At 35.1% G+C, this 16,319-nt stretch overlaps 1 protein-coding gene across 3 annotated transcripts in view; it reads right to left on the bottom strand.

The window, feature by feature from the left end:
* lingo1a (leucine rich repeat and Ig domain containing 1a) overlaps nucleotides 1–16,319 on the bottom strand; it is a 489,573-nt gene that overhangs the window by 345,738 nt on the left and 127,516 nt on the right. For 2 of the 3 annotated variants that reach the window (XM_015343759.2, XM_015343762.2), the window contains exon 2: nucleotides 5,383–5,451. The gene's annotated coding sequence lies outside the window, so the exon portion shown is untranslated. Of the gene's footprint in view, nucleotides 1–5,382; nucleotides 5,452–13,944; nucleotides 13,997–16,319 lie in introns of those variants that run through there. The other variant, XM_069190614.1, reaches the window with a different exon arrangement.

The following is a 16,319-nucleotide window of genomic DNA, read 5'->3' as shown; positions in this document are numbered from 1 at the left end:
CCAACGTGTTTTGAAATATCTTTTATTGCTACAAAAAATCTCCACTGCTACTAGGAATGAGCTCAGGAGAAATGAGTTAACAAGAATCACACAAAGTCCATACATTTCATTACAGGTATGTTGCTTCTCTCCATTTTTTTGTAAACAGCCTGCAACTTCTATAACTTTATATACATGTAAAAATGTCCCTTAACTAAGTTATTTTCTGTCATTAAGAAAGAAATGTTTAAATTAATCTAAAAAAACTGAAATCACATTTGAGCACTTGTCTAAAAATATTTAAAAGCCACAAAAGGGAACAAATCAAGGGTCTCAAACTTAATTTCTGGAATATCTAGCTTCTTCTGGTTGTTGTTTCAACCTGATTTTTAACTAATTAATGTAATTATTTTCTTAGAAATACATATAGGATTTAAGTTACTGTTCTTTATACAAAACTTTTACTTTATCAAAGGTGCAGTTCTCTGCAAAACACCTTTGATACGATGTTAGAAGTTACTATTGTGCAGTCAGTTAAATCATTAGCTACACTATGTTCAAAGTAAGCTTTATATATGGTCTAATTATTTTTACATTGATGGATATCTCAAAGAAGTGAGATCAGTTAAGTATGCAAATATGACAAACCACTTTAGTATAACTGGAGGTAAGTTGCTTTTTATGGTACTGTAACTAACAATTTGCTTTTAAAAAACAGACCAGATTAAATTAAATACAAATGTTTAGGATCTAACACTAAATGCTTTGACAGCAGCAATTGTTTTCTTTAAAAAACTGGTTGGAATATGTACAATTTATTGTAGTATAATGACTAATTATGTAATGTAATAATGTATTACATAAACTGTAAAATAAATCCTATTCCATTAGCAAAAATGCAAGACCTTCAAGAGGAGATCAGATAAGAAACATTTTCTAAAGTAGATAAAATGATTAAATCAAGTATTGCATATATTCTGCCAAAATCTATGAAGTAAACTTTTTAATATTTAATTTAGTGGCAGTAATATACAGAGGATACTTAATTTGAAGATTTCTTATTTGCAATCGTACAATAACTAAGACTTGAATTAAACCCCATTTTAAGAGGTTTTGGACATAAAAAGTGAAATATTAAATATGTAATAATAAAGAAAAATAAATCTGATTGTTTTTATAAAAAATAAACCACTGAAGTCCAGTTTAGCCTGAAGAGTTATATCCATAGATGAACTGCCATACCTCTTCAATAACCATTACTGCTAAACGTTCTATTTAACAAATAAGATGTTAATTAGGCATTTGATAGAAACATGAAGCTGGGTCTTTTTTTATGTACATCCAATTTTAAAAAGCTGCTAGATGCATTACATTTTTGCTACCATAATAATGCCCTTTATGTGTTTCTCCTTTTTAGGTTTCATAACTACCTCAGAAACTACTGCATATCTTTGGGGGAGGAATCAAAGAACGAAACAAGAAAGTGACAGTAATTGGTGTGTGTCTCTGAAGATATATTTTATAGCAGTTTTTCTTATAGCTTATTTCCTTACATGCCAACAGCACTTTGCAATAGAGCTAACTAGGGAAAGACATTTCTTTAACATAAAAAGAATGTAATTAAACACACAATTAAAAAAATCAAGGTAGGGAGGGTACTGTAATGGTTCAATCTATAACATTCAATTTAAAATAGGGATACTGAACATTGAGTAACATAAGGGCTAGGAATTAAATATTTTAAGTTCTATACAGAATAATCTTAATAGATTTTTTTTCTTGCATGCAATTTCAAACAGATGGATCATAACCTACAATTCAAACTGAAGTATGTTGTAAACAGTATGTTGTATGAGACATGCAATGTTGAACAATGACATCAAGAATAGTGTTTCCTTCCATAGGCATCATACACCACATGATGAACATTAAAATGAAGACAACTTTTATAAACTTCTAAAAGCTTATAGATTACATATTTGCATTTTCCTTTCTTCTATGCTCTTAGATATATGTCTGTGGAGGGATATTATTTACATAATCGCTCAGTTTGTAATTGTTTTATTCCCAAACAAATTGATCCATCTTCTAAATACTTTATCCAACTGAGGATTGTGGGGAATCTGGAGCCTATCCTATCAAGTGATGGACAATGGGCGAGATACATCCTGGACAGGATGCCAATCCATTGCAGGCACACATTGACACAGAAACAGTCATGCACACGGTCAAATCAGAGCCACTTTCCCCTGATGCCTGTCACATTCCACATCCCTCCTCTAGAGGGCGCTCCTATTCTTTTCTGTTATCGATTAGGTTCTATTATTTCCCGGTGTGTCTCGCTTGTATTTTGGTTTTAAAGCTTAGCGTCATCGCAGTTCCTGGCTCAGCTTTGGAAGACGGACGCCTGAAGGCCTACCTCCAGGCTTGGAGGAAGCCTGAGGGCTTAGGCCTTCATCCCTTTTCGTGGATTTTAATTGTCTTCGTCTTGGATGGATCTCCAGGCTCTTGGATAACGGACTGCGCCCTGACTACCCCTTTTGGACTTCCCTGGATTTGGTTGCCTTGGCATTTTTCCCGTGCATCAGATTGCTACAGTCACTGTCCCCTGTCTGCCAACCCATCCTAACCCTGCTGTTTCTTCCCCTGATGTCCTTCTCCAGACACTTCCGGATTATACCGTCACGCATAGTGTCTTTATTACACACTTCACGGGAGTCTGACCCGGCTCCCGCGACAATGCCAATTCCCATACCTACTTATGTACAGTATAGAATATCAGTGCTGAATGTCTTTGGACTATGAGAGGAAACAGGAGTGCTTGACAAAAACACACTCAAACATGGGCAGAGTATACAAACTCAACGCAGATAGCACCCCAGGTCCAGTGCTGAGCCCAGAGCTCCAGCACTGCGAGGTAACAATGCTTACCACTGTACCAACGTGCCATCCCCTATCTGACCCAACAGGGCCAAAATTGTGATTTAATTTTGCTAAGTTTTTAATCCACAATAAAGACTACTTAAAGACTGCTTTAAATATGCAGATGGTTTATTTGTGATTAGCTCCCTTAAGTAGTGTTCCTGAATGTTTCTCACCACACTTTTTTCTGTCTTTTTGCATTTGATCCCTTTTTTGTTTTCTATCCAAAACTATTTGAGAGCATAACATTCTTTAATTCTTTTATATAGGAAATACCTCAGGCCTGTTTGAGAAGACATTGTATTACACCAGCCATACAGATACATGTTCCACAAAGAAAGACAAAAATACAATCATCTAAAACCAAAGTTAATTTGATGCCTTGATTCAACAGAGTGTGCAATATCTGTTGAGTTTCAAATGTTTCCTATAGAAATCAATATGAAAACATTTCAAACAATTGGCCTCGCTTCATATTTTTTTCTTTACCTCCAAGTCAAATACTGTAGCGATATTGCTTTTCTGAGGAAGAACAAGAAGCTTCTTGAGTTTAGTTCATTCCACTGTATTTCACTCCCTAATGCTATTCAGAAGCTTTTGACCAAAATCAGCCCTTTTATAACTTCAAATACGCGTTTAACATGGCAACCACTACAATTATTTTATGTTTTGTTCAGTTTTCTTAAATTATTGTATATAACTATAAAACAATATGTTTGAATATGTACAGTATAGCAGTTACAAATGATATATTTTACTTACTTTCTGTATTATGTCTTGCAAAGTTTATTTTGTTTACAGGTGTATACATAGATCTTTATAATGTAGAAACATAATTGTATTTAAAGAGATTTTTATTAAGTAAGCTGACATAGATAATGCCTTGGTAAAAAACAAATACAAAAAAAAATACAGTGCCTTCTTATTGTGTTTGTATTGCAAGTGACCATGTGCAGCCAAAGTGTGGCCATTCATTTTTTTATTTCGTGTTAATAACATTTACGCAAAAACTACAATAGAATGTTACTCTTCTAGGAAATCCAGGGCGCAGGACAAAATCCAAAAACCAGGGAATTCATCCAAGACAGAATGATTAAAAACAGGACGCCATTAGGAAGCCTACTGTATGCCTTCAAGCCGCGGATGTACAGTAGGGCAACTTGATGCTAGGCAGGCCTCTGGGCGTCCGTCTTCCAATGCAGAATGCAGGGATGACAATCGTGACAATATAATTTCCTTCTTAAAGCTTCACAGCTGTCTGTCACTCTCATGGGGACTTGACACTGGTTAATGTTATAAGCTGATAAATTGAACACTGATATAACGCCACACAAGTTTATGATTCCCACTTCACTTCTTTATACACACAACAGTAGTGTAACCTTGAAATGATATTATGCTATTGTCATTTGGCATAATATCTTTTCTGGCATTTTGCTTCTGATAGGAAATCTGATTTTGTATAAGCAGAGTTATCCCCCAGTGAAATATACTTGATTGGTGTTGTTTTCTAATTTATTCTATTTAAATCAAGACTTTTGTTAACTCACCAGGAAATTATTTTTGAAGGCAGAAAACAGTCATCTTCCAGTTGGGATCAGCTGTTACCTATTTAGAATTACTTCTGTAATTGCAATGGAAATATGTTAACTTATTAGTTAAAACCAAATTGAAAATCATCTTCAGCACTGAAGACACCACCTGTCTTGTGACTCAAGGGACAATAAGAAAATGTAACAGCCAACTGAAATTCATTAAGAACGTCCAGAATGTTTCTCCTTGACTTAAATGATATACAGTACTGCCTATTGTTTAATGCCTGACTTAATATCCATGAAACAACTGTATCAAAAGCATCACTATTTGAAGACCGCATAGAATATATTGATTTCTGGGGTGGCAAAGCAGGTGGGGAGGCTCTTATCAAAAAGCTGGACAGGAAAACAGATTCATAGCAGATAGTATGCTGCTTGGTCTATAAGGCAGTTATGCTTGCACAGAAATAATTATTAACGACAACGCAGAAAACAAAATCAAAATCCTTACTCTTGGATAGTTGACACTCTTTTTTATTTTTAGGTTTGCCAGCTGTCATGATTGCAATGTGTACAGTAATTTCTTGATTAGATTTGCACCCTGATGCCCCACATAACCAATATAATTTGTTTAAGAGATGTTAATACATAAAAACTAGATATTAAAATCTGACATATCATATCATGAATACATTACCTTATAATGTACCTGAATTCAATATTTTCTATGACTTTTTTAATGTTCTACGCTGACAACATAAACCATTTTGAACCAGCAATTTAATGAATATTCTAGCTTCTTTAATTTGAAAAACAGAATTTTAAAAAATGTTTCAGAAATGGTGACACAGGGTTAACTTATATTAAGAGTGTCTGAGTCAGTTTACTGGTAATCAATGTTTGGTTAACTATTTTGCTTTTTTGTAAAACAATATACTTAACCTACCTCTCTGAGTTCAGTGCCAGTGATAAAAAGAAACAGCAACAGTATCCAGGATATATTTTTTTTCTGTAGCTGTAAAGAAATCAGAAGACAAGCAATTACTTATCATTCGGTGATGAAAACTTCTTCAGGGGTTTATTTTACTTACATTACAGAGGAATTACATAGAGGTACATATTTTTATCAAAGCAGTCACTGGGTCAGCAATTATTAGAAAAAAGGGGATCATTAACTTGGCTTTAGTGCTACCTTGAACAAGCAAGGGAAAATATACAGCAAATCCATAGTGAACAGATGTTCTGTGGCTCTTAAAAGACCATTCAAGCTGTGTTTCAGCTTCTAGGGTAGGTCTACTTGTATTTTCCCCAATGTATAACATCCCAAGACATCTTCTTATATAGCAATCATCTACAGGTATAATAAAGTGTATACACTTAGTGTTTCAGGATTATTTATTTTGAAATGATAGTTGCATTCACAATTAAAATTAAAAAAAGAAGAAGAAAAAAGTTTTCGGCTGTAGAGTTTCCTTTAACTATGTGTCTTTTTTATTTTTCACAGCGGAATTAACCTCTATTTGTTCTTTTGCAGCTTGTACATTGATGCAGCTCCCCCATTCTATCCCCATAAAGATTAATAGACTCTTTTAAAAATCCTCCCACCTCCCACAATCACTGCTGCAAGAGGGTGATACTTCTGCCTTAGCTACATTTATGAAAAGCTTTGATTGAAAATACTATGATCAGGTTTAACACTTCTTTAGCTATTTCCATCAGGAAATGCCCCCTGTTACATGCAGAGCTGCATTCACTGCTGTTGTCTGAGTAATCCTGTATTGATTCTGCTAGATGTTCACAGATGCCCATGGTGATCATGGGCATCCGTGTACATCTAGAAGAATCAATGCTGGAACATTTTGCACCTGTATTTGCTGTAAGAGATGGACTGGACTCCTATAAGTGTATTGTGTAATATTTGTGAAAGGGTGGTATATACAGTAGCCATTCATTTCCAGTAACTCCTTAGTCCAATCACAGGCACATGGTGAGCCAGAGTCTAACATGGTGGACAATAGGCACAGGGCAACATACAGAATGGAAGGGAGACAGTCCATCAAATGCACATCCATCTATTTTCTAACCACTTCACGCAATTCACAGTCACAGGAGAGCACCCAGAAGAAACTCATGTGAACATGAGGGGAACATAAAATCCCCAAGCAGACAGCACCCTAGGTCCGGAAATGGACCCAGGATCCTTGTGCTGCAGCAATGCTACCCACTGTGCCACTATGCCACTCTCAAATACAGGTATGGGGAATAACTTAATGGTGCTAATTAATTAAAATTGTCTTTGATCATTGCTACAGTAGGAATCCATATCATTTGGAGAAAAACACTAAGGCACAAGAAAAATATATAAGTGTTTCTTTGACTGTTAATATTGTCATATGTGCTTTTTGAGAACCTTTGATCAACAGACCTCTTTGTGTATAGATGTTTACATTTTGACCAACAAAATTCATTCTCATTAGTATGAGATCTTTGTGCATGATATATAGATTAATGCAGTCTGGGGGGAAGAAAGGGGGGTACTGGCTACATGAATGTAAGAATGGAAACAGTATATGCCTGCAAAATGTGCATACATTTGGGAGATGACTTGCCAGAGAGCTCCAATTCATCGCTATGTTTCACTATGTGTCAGTCTGCGCCTGTATCACTCTGAGTGAAGCTCTGGGATTAAAGGCAGATATTGTTGTTAAATAATGTGTTGTCCCCTATGTGGAATACTGTTTTCTTACATCACACTTAACTGAAGTGCAAATTATTTTTGTAACAATGGCCTCCATAGGTTTTCTCATCATGTTAATAAAAAATGGGGCTAAAATGTTTTTGTTCTTTTATCAGTAGCTCCACATTTTTTAAGGTGAGGAGAAATAAGCAGTAATGAGACATGAAATAAAAAAATAACGCAAGGAAAACTTTTGAGGTGTTCTGGAGATAGATGGCTGACGATTATAATGTCTTCCACAGGATTTTGTATTAAGTTGCTACTGTTCTACTGGCATGGGCCTTGAGTTTGAGTGCAGCAGCTCACTGCAGCAGAAAGTTATCCTTAGTTATTGTGGGGCTATAGAGAATAACCAGTCCCTTTGTTCATCATTGCATGTATGATACTTCATTGAAAGAGACTGGCTTCTGGGGGGTGCTGTTACATATAAACCACACTGCCTATGACTGAGACACTAGATCAAACATAGTGAAGCTTTAATGCTATTCTCAGATTATTAGGTTTGTAATCCTGCCAGGGGCCCAGTCATAACAAGGGATATCTCACCCAACAGAACATATACATTGTACCAACATTTGCAAGGAGCTACATTTGCAGCAACTCTCAAAGGAGCACTGTGAAGCCTACAATACTAGTGTCAGTCCCAAACTGGCAGCGGTTTGCAGCCCACTGTTTCCCGGGAGACCGTGGTATTCTCACAAGTGATCTTGGTCACCATGTGGCTCTGGACCCAGTCAGGATTCCTTTCAGTCTGCCCTTCCCCTGCCAATCAGGCACCTAATCATCCAATTAATACATATCTAATTCTCTATTTAATCCCAAAAGGCCACTGAGTAAGTGCTCTGTTATTGAGCTACCAGAGGAAGTACAGTACAGCTCTCTGCACATATCCCACTGGATGTATTAGCAACTAGACTAGGATTGTTAATCCCAGATCCTGCTGTCCTGAACTTCAGTCCACATCAGTCTGTTACCAGTCAGCCTCCCATCTTCTCATCATGCTCTCATTTGCCTCCAGCGAGCTCCCACCTCTCCTCCTTCGGGTTCTCCCAGAAACCCCTGAAGCTCCCCAAGCCCTAGCACTTGGGTTGTAACCTGCAACAACTGCTGCTCTCTCCTGTGCACAGCTGTGCCATAACAACTAGTTTTTACATGCTTTCAGCGACAAACCTACATTCACAAATACAGTAACTTCCATCTTTATGTCCCCAATACAAAATTCTGTAGCAATGGCACAGTTTATTTCAAGCAATCTAGTGTAAATCATGTGTTGTCAAAACATATAATTAGCAATGGTCATTATCTCAAGACTCTGGTGTGCCTGGAAAATGAAAGCTGAGCCCCATCCGGTAATCTTTAAAGTGCAGGCATTGCTTCATCTGCACCAGTAGCAGGCAGATTGGCGCACACCTGCTAATGCAGAACTGCCATGTCCTACAACAGGAGCTTTTTCATTTCCTTCAAAACCCGGTAGCTCTTAACAAAGAAAATGTCACTACATTTGATTGCATTGTGACCTTCTTCACATAGACTGACCTTGTCTTTTCTCTTTCACAAAGGTGAGGAATTAACAGTGCAATGGAATTGCAAAGCACCATATCTATACTTAAAGGTGAAGGACAGGGTGCTGAAAAAAGTTTTAAAAAAACCTTCAACGCCTTCAGAGTGCCAATCCGCAGGGCTAAGTGCACACAAGACACCAGAAGCTGATGAATTCATTTTCTTTTTTTCTGCCTCTCAGCATTTAGGAAATCTTTTCCTATTTTGCACAAATCCCAATTCTCACTACATGTTAATTAAAAAGGAAAAGAGAAAAAACATTTAAATCAAAGTCATAGGAGTAATATAATCATATTCTGAACACTTCTCCTTCAATCCAGATATATCAGATAAATCTACAACCTTTTGCTGATGATGCTGACCTTTTAAAAATGAAAAAGCCTTGTTTTATTAGTCATGTTATCACCATATCCCTGGATGGAAAAAGTGGGCTCTATGCAGAAGTGGAGTGCTGTAACTCCTTTTTACTAAACAGTATATTTGTCTTTTTCTTCGTCTGAATTTTCTTTTTTGAATTAGTTTATTATTGTACTCAGGTGGATAATGAGGGAAAGCCTCTCTCTATACAGTATATGTCATTGATGCTTTATCAAGTGCACACTTTCAAGACAGTGACAGATTCACTTCTCCTCATTCCTTTAGTCTTTAATTTCCCTGAACATATTAACTCCCTCTCCTATCTCATATGAAATTGTTAAAACAGATTTTTGCATACTGCTTGGGATGTATCCCAAAGAACTGAATAAACAATGACAGATCTATAGACTGGCTAGACCAGTACTTTTATGCAAGTTAGATTAATGTGCTATACAATATGAATAATGTACAATACACATGTACAATAAAAATAAATACAATACAACTGTAATGTTCTCCTAACATAAAAAGCTTTTAATTTTTAAATTATATACATACAATAAAATAGACTGTATAAAAGTTAAAGAATTCAGGACCATTTTCAATACTTTTGCTTTATAATAATTTTATTATAAAGCAAAATAATTTTGCTTTATGTGATTATTGTGTACTTTTTTTGTGACGTTCTCTCCTTAAGTATATCAGGTAGCTTGCTTTTGTAGGGAAAAGATCTAAATATTTTCTATTGTATTTTTTGCCTGGCAGTAGAGGCCACGTCAGATGATGAGAGTACACAGAACAAAGCTAAAATTTCAAGTTTACAAGTATACTTAAATAAATAATAATAAATAATGGAATCTAGAGAAAATGTCCTAATTGCAAAATAAATGCTTCCTTCTTTTGGTTTATTTTCAAATTACTATTCTTTTAGGCATCATTAAACAGTAACTATCTTCACTCAAACATAACTAAGAACATTAGTTCAAATTTTGCATTACGTAATTTCCTTATCGATTTTAAAGTATTTGCTGGTTCTATAATAGAAGGTGAGACAAATAGCTGGAATGAAAAACATTAAATATATTCACTGTATAATCACACAGATGTTTAAAATGACCAAACTAGTTAACCAAAGGTGCAGATGTAACAGTCTTTAGTCTTTACTCTGAACCTTGTTTTTGTTCTTTAGTGTAAGCTTTACTCCTGTCAGAATGTACAAAGCAGTTGCAACATAGCAAAGAAACTCTCCCAAATAAAATGTGCAAAGGTGTTCCTTTTATCATAATCAATGTAGATCAAAAATCATTGTAATTGTCAAGTAAAAATATGTAAAATATTGACTTAAACATCTACACACCTTTACAACCATCACAAGATTTGTGATTTGTGAAATGCCATTTAGCATTTGGCTAACAATTTAAATTCCAAAACTGGCCACAAACAGTTGCAAATCCAACCTGTCCATGTATTCACAGTGCAAGTCCATCTTTCAGTCTTTGGACAGGCAACATAACAAAAATTGCAATACTTAGTCTAGAGGGTAAAAGAATGGTGTTTGCTGGAGACTATTTTCTTGAAACACTGCAAATGAAAGATGCCACCACAACACATTGTCATCATCAGTAAAAAAAAAAGGACAAAAGCCCCTGGAATAAACAGTACACATTCCCTACAAGACTAATTTTAAGACCTTAGAAACAAAATGGAGAAAGCTCAATCATTTGTGTTTCCTGGAATCCTGTCTGCACCATGCAAAGGTGAACATCAGAACAGGTCTGTTGGACTGGCATACACGGTTCTTGTAAAGCAACTCTACATCCCGAATTAAATGGAAACTGTAACGTTGGCATTTCAGATCTATTGAATCTCCCAGCTTGTTCTCTTCCCTTTGTCTGTTGCAAGCCATCTAATGTAAACTGTACAATGATTAAGCCTGGCTTTCACTAGATATGGGCAGTCATTTGGGAGCAAAAGAACAATAGAGAAAGCTGAGGTCTTGAACAGTATATACGTGTCTCTTTCCTTCAGCAGTTGACTAATGATTCAACTTACAAGTAAAACATCAGTTGGCACAAAAACAGATAGACAGGGTTGGGGAGTATTCGTTAGAGTTCTGTGTAAGGGTGGGGGCTGAAATCCCATGTGGTACACTTCACACTCTTGAGCAAGATGTACAAATAATACAGTTATATTCTAAAATCCTTATATTGCTGCTGTTTTGTAAGGTTACCTAAACCATTTTCCTAAGTGGCCTGGTTTGTATGCAGAGGACATTTAATCCTCTTGTAGCACCATGGGCTTTTTAATGTGTGTATCTCTAACTGCGTCAGTACAGTTGGTATAAAGGATCTGTCACACACTGACCTATTCATTCCAAAAACAAATGCACAGCTAAGCGCCCTTTTTTTCCCCCCGAAAACTGCCAACTTAGCAACACACATTAATCAATGTTGGGGGAAGTTTCTGGGTCTAGAATAACAAAAAAGCATTTTACTTGCCATCTTGCTCCTTTCAAAGACAGACGAAGGTACTGGCAATGCAAGCAATAAAATTTAATGGTGTGATGAGTCCAGACATAAGTTGATAATTATCTGTAGCGATGCACAGCAACAAAAGACTTTGTAGGGGATGTAGCAGTAACAGTAGCAATAGTACTATCTGCAGCAAAATCAGAAATAGTACTGTTAATTCAGTAACCACTGTCAAAACACTGCCTACATTTTCTGGGATTATTTAAAAAACTGGATTTGGTTGAATATTACATTTTTGAGACTAAAAAAAAATGATCGCTTGAGAACATTTCTGGAATATAAAACAATAAAACAATGGACAAACTATTTTCTCCAGTCTGTGTGCATTCTGAAACAGATTGCATGTCTTTCTTTTGGAAGACTGGTAGTGCAGTTCAGTGTAGGGTTAGAGCATTAATTACAGTATGTTGACCGCGATTCAAATAAGAAAAGATAGCTGCTTTAGGTTATATGATCGCCCATTAGGGGACCTCTGCATGTAAATGTGCTCTGCAAAGATAATTGCCATCTGTATTCTGTAACTGCACAACACAGCTGGCTTAGAAATGAAGGTCTGTATTTCTGTGTCAGGAGTGTCATTTTTATTTCATGCTCTGACAGAAAAAAAAAGAGTATGTTCATTTTCAAAGTAGGATGGTATCTAAAACAGGACAGCAGGAAGACGGAAAGGACAAAAATATGCCCTGCAGTTTATGAAGCTCTGTAAATTAGTAGATCTCTATGACAGCACTGAAACTATACAGGAAAAGTCTAACTCAAATATATGAAAATAAAACTTGAGAATTAAGAGTTCCTGGAAGTTCAAGGATGTTATTATATTTCCATTTGATTCTTAAATCTAGAGCTACTGAAATATAAATATGTTGTTCACACACTAATACAGTACATAAAATACTCTTACTGACTCTTAAAGGTAAAATAACAAGCAATCCTAAACATACTGGACTTTAACAAGTATGTTACTAAATAGACTTTTTTCTATTTGTGCAATGTGTTGGAGACAATTTGCAAATTATACACTATGTAGTGTCAGAAAACAGAATACTACTGTAGGTATAATCAAACTAGCTCTAGGTATAATAATGTTTGTATTTAAAATGGAATAATGCCTCTTAATCTTCAGCTACTGTATAATGGCAATAGTGTAAAACAATAGGTTTGCTACCAGGAGCATTGTTAGTTAAAATGAAGAATGCCACTTCTAATAATTTCTCTACAACTGAATGACACAACAGTGAACTAGCATTTAAGTCCCACATAAAAATGAAAAACATTAAATATGTTGGAAATTTTAAGGTTCAGAATTAACTGACAAAACACTGTACACAGTTGTGCCACAGTTTTAATCTGGATATGCTGTCCTATTATGTGGCAAAGATCAGAACATCAGGCTGGGAAAGAGTCTCAGGGCATTTTGGAACTTGTGTCTATATGAATTTTCGTTAAATTGAAACTTACATTTACTGTGAATTAAACCAGATTTGTGAAACCGACTAATAAAAACACTTATTGAATTTCTTTTATTCTTTTATCAAAAGTAACCTTTTTGAAAAAAATAATTGAAAAGCTTTTTTCTCTTTTCCACATAATAAAAACAGAAAGTTAGTGAATGTGTATAAAAATAGGTGATATTAGCTACAAATATACCTTATTTTGTATACTATGTTTTGTTAACTCAGCTTAACTGTTAACTTGTTAACTTTATACTGTATATGCAATATTCTGCATTAATCAATTTAACTTTTAACATTTGATTCCTTGTTCTGAATGGTATTCTTAAAGGGTAACAGTATCAGCAAAATAAATCAATAACCATAAAGATTATTTAAGCCTAACAAATGAGGTTTACTTCTCGTGAAATCAAAAACATCATACCCCTACATTGTAAAGAACCAGACCTTCTGCAGGTAACAAATAAAAATATACAGTATATTGTTTGCAAATTATATTATTATATTGCAGTCTTTGTAGTATGTTTGTTCTGTGGTAATTAGAAAATTGCTACTTTTCGACAATCACCTATGCATATATTTTTTTACTTTTACTTCCACTTTTTTTTTTGGCTAACACCTGCAGTTTTTCTTGAATCAGGAACATTTATATTTCAGATAGAGTTAGACTTCAGGGTTCCTATATTTACTATAGATTTGCTTTTCTGAAGCTGCAAAGCCGGCATCACAAAGAATGTGGTCCCTCTAGGGCAGCTTGAGGCATATGTGCAGGAATTTTCCCCTTGCCATTGGCCTGCAATTAAATATTAAATTACGTTATCCAGCTACAGTTAAAGTACTTTTCATGTGGAACAATTCTCAATGGTACTCACCAAAAATAAAACACAACAAACAGCAAAAATTGAAAAGAGGTCAGTGTTGTATGTGCCTGTGCCTTCATGGGCTTCTCCCAGAATGCTGTGCACAGCAGCTCTGGAGTAGCCTAGGCTGTCTGTGATTACTTCAGGAGAGGTTGCCATGGAAACAGCCTTGCCTGGCTCTAGTAGTTTTCTGGGATATCCTGTGGGAGGCAAGGCCATTTTTCTGTGTTCAACTTTTCTCACCTTAAAGCCCAGAAGAGAATATTTTGCTAATGTGCACACAACATCAGGCTGTTGCTGCTCAGTTCATCAATTCTGACTCAGACTTATAGCCTGCTTCATGTTCACCCTTCTCTCTATTTTAAGACGGACCTAATTTTATATACTTTTCACCAACCGCCATTCATGTTTGTTATCTACTACGTTGTCTGACGTTGAATGTCAGTCTTCCTGCATGTATTAATTTTCTCTACATTTCTTTCAGTTTCAATAAAGATTTTCTTTATAGAAACAATTACTATGCATGTGCATATGTGGTATATACGTACTTTTCATTGAATGAAGCAAAATGAAATGCAAGTACAGTATATTCAATGACGATAAAGACATCATCTAATTTAAACAAGAATACGAATTGAAATATAAATTTTAAGATACAATGAAGTTACAGCCATCATTCATCAGTTATGGTGAGCTTTTTTAGGAGATTATGAGGAGAAGGTTATTTGTTATCAAGAAAGGGCAAGGCTTTTAACAGAAAAGAACCATAATAAACATGAAAAATCCATAATACAAAAATAAAGCTATTTTCAGTGGAAAAAAGCACCACAAATAAACTAAAATATAATACTATTATAAAATACAATAAAATAATAATATATATATAATACTAGAAAATATAATACTTTTATATAATGTTCACTTTTATTCCCTATGGATAGTAAGCTATCATGCACAAGCATTCTTTCATATCAAAAATGGTTCTGAATAGGTCTTCTAATCAAATTTCCAACAAAACCAATCAAGAAAACAAAGGTTTAATAGACGTGTCTATTTCCATCAGTGTCACATTCTTATTCACTTTACTCGGCCTGCTGTCTTCTAAAATATGCAACTGTTGTGTGCTGTGCTGTCCATTAATCGTTTCTCATTAAATTATAGGTTTAGACATTAGTGCTTAAAAGCTGACATTTGACAAACTTATAATACACAGTACCTGGTGAATGGAAAGACCAAGCTTCAGAACCATTAAACATCTTTAGTTGTCTTTAAGAATTTGACATAATTCACTCCATCTTTATGTTACATCAAATGTATTATAATTGAAGAAGGCAGGAAATCAGTAGCTTACAAGCAAAATACCAGGTCAAATTTAGCCAACTGTAAAAAAAACAGGGTGATCAATTAAATAGATCATTTTTATTGAAGATTCAAGAGAATTAATCACTTAAGTGTCATTAAATTGCAAAGGCATTTAGTTCTTGACAATTAAAGATGGGCTATGTATGTTGTACATTATACTTTTGTAGAAACATATTATTTAATGAGAAACACTTAATGGACAGCATAGCAGACAAGAGTTGTATTATTCTAGAAAACAGGAGACTGAATAAAATCATACCTCACCATTTACTGATCTGAATTCACATAATCAAAAATGTTCAATATAAAAGCAGAATTTGTCAAGTCATTAACGATGACACACAATCACAAATCCCTTATCAAAACAAAAAGGCACATTCCTCATGTGTGAAAACAAAGGGCCATCTGCACTCCCCAAGAATACTACTCTGCATCTACTGTACATTACAGACCTGCACCTTGCTAGGTTTTTAAATGATTGAAAAAGTAAGACATTGTTTTGCAATATAACTATATACAAACAAGTCCACCAGCAGTTTATCTATATTCAGGAGAATGTCGTGCTGTCCTTTGACAAGGAAATGGTCTCTGGGGTGACCTATTTCTTATCTTAATTGGCAAGTACCCTGTCTGAGATCTCAGTTGTTCTTCTGTAAGCTAGGGGAGCTGTGGAAAAACCTGAGGGCATAATTACCAGCCTATCTCAGCAAAATGTGTTATCATGGAATAGGTATTTTTAAGACTGGTATTTTTTAACAACTCCACGCTGGAGTCTAATTAGCACCTTCCACCACTTAGCAAGGAAAATTTACATTTGCAAACAGTAGTTAAGTATACTAAACCAATCATGTGTTGTCATTTACATTTACCAAGGAATGAGTGAAAACACCTCCATCTTCACCTGCTTTAAATTTGATAAGGTTATAAGTCATTAAAAATTGTTAGGCATTATAATTACTTAAGGATATCTATCATTCACTAGTACTAGTACTAGTCACTAGTACAGTCATGGTTTAACTGTATTC

Source organism: Lepisosteus oculatus, chromosome 5 (genome assembly GCF_040954835.1).
Source record: "Lepisosteus oculatus isolate fLepOcu1 chromosome 5, fLepOcu1.hap2, whole genome shotgun sequence".
Classification (NCBI taxonomy): Eukaryota; Metazoa; Chordata; class Actinopteri; order Semionotiformes; family Lepisosteidae; genus Lepisosteus; species Lepisosteus oculatus.
This window is presented reverse-complemented; position numbering and strand designations above follow the sequence as displayed.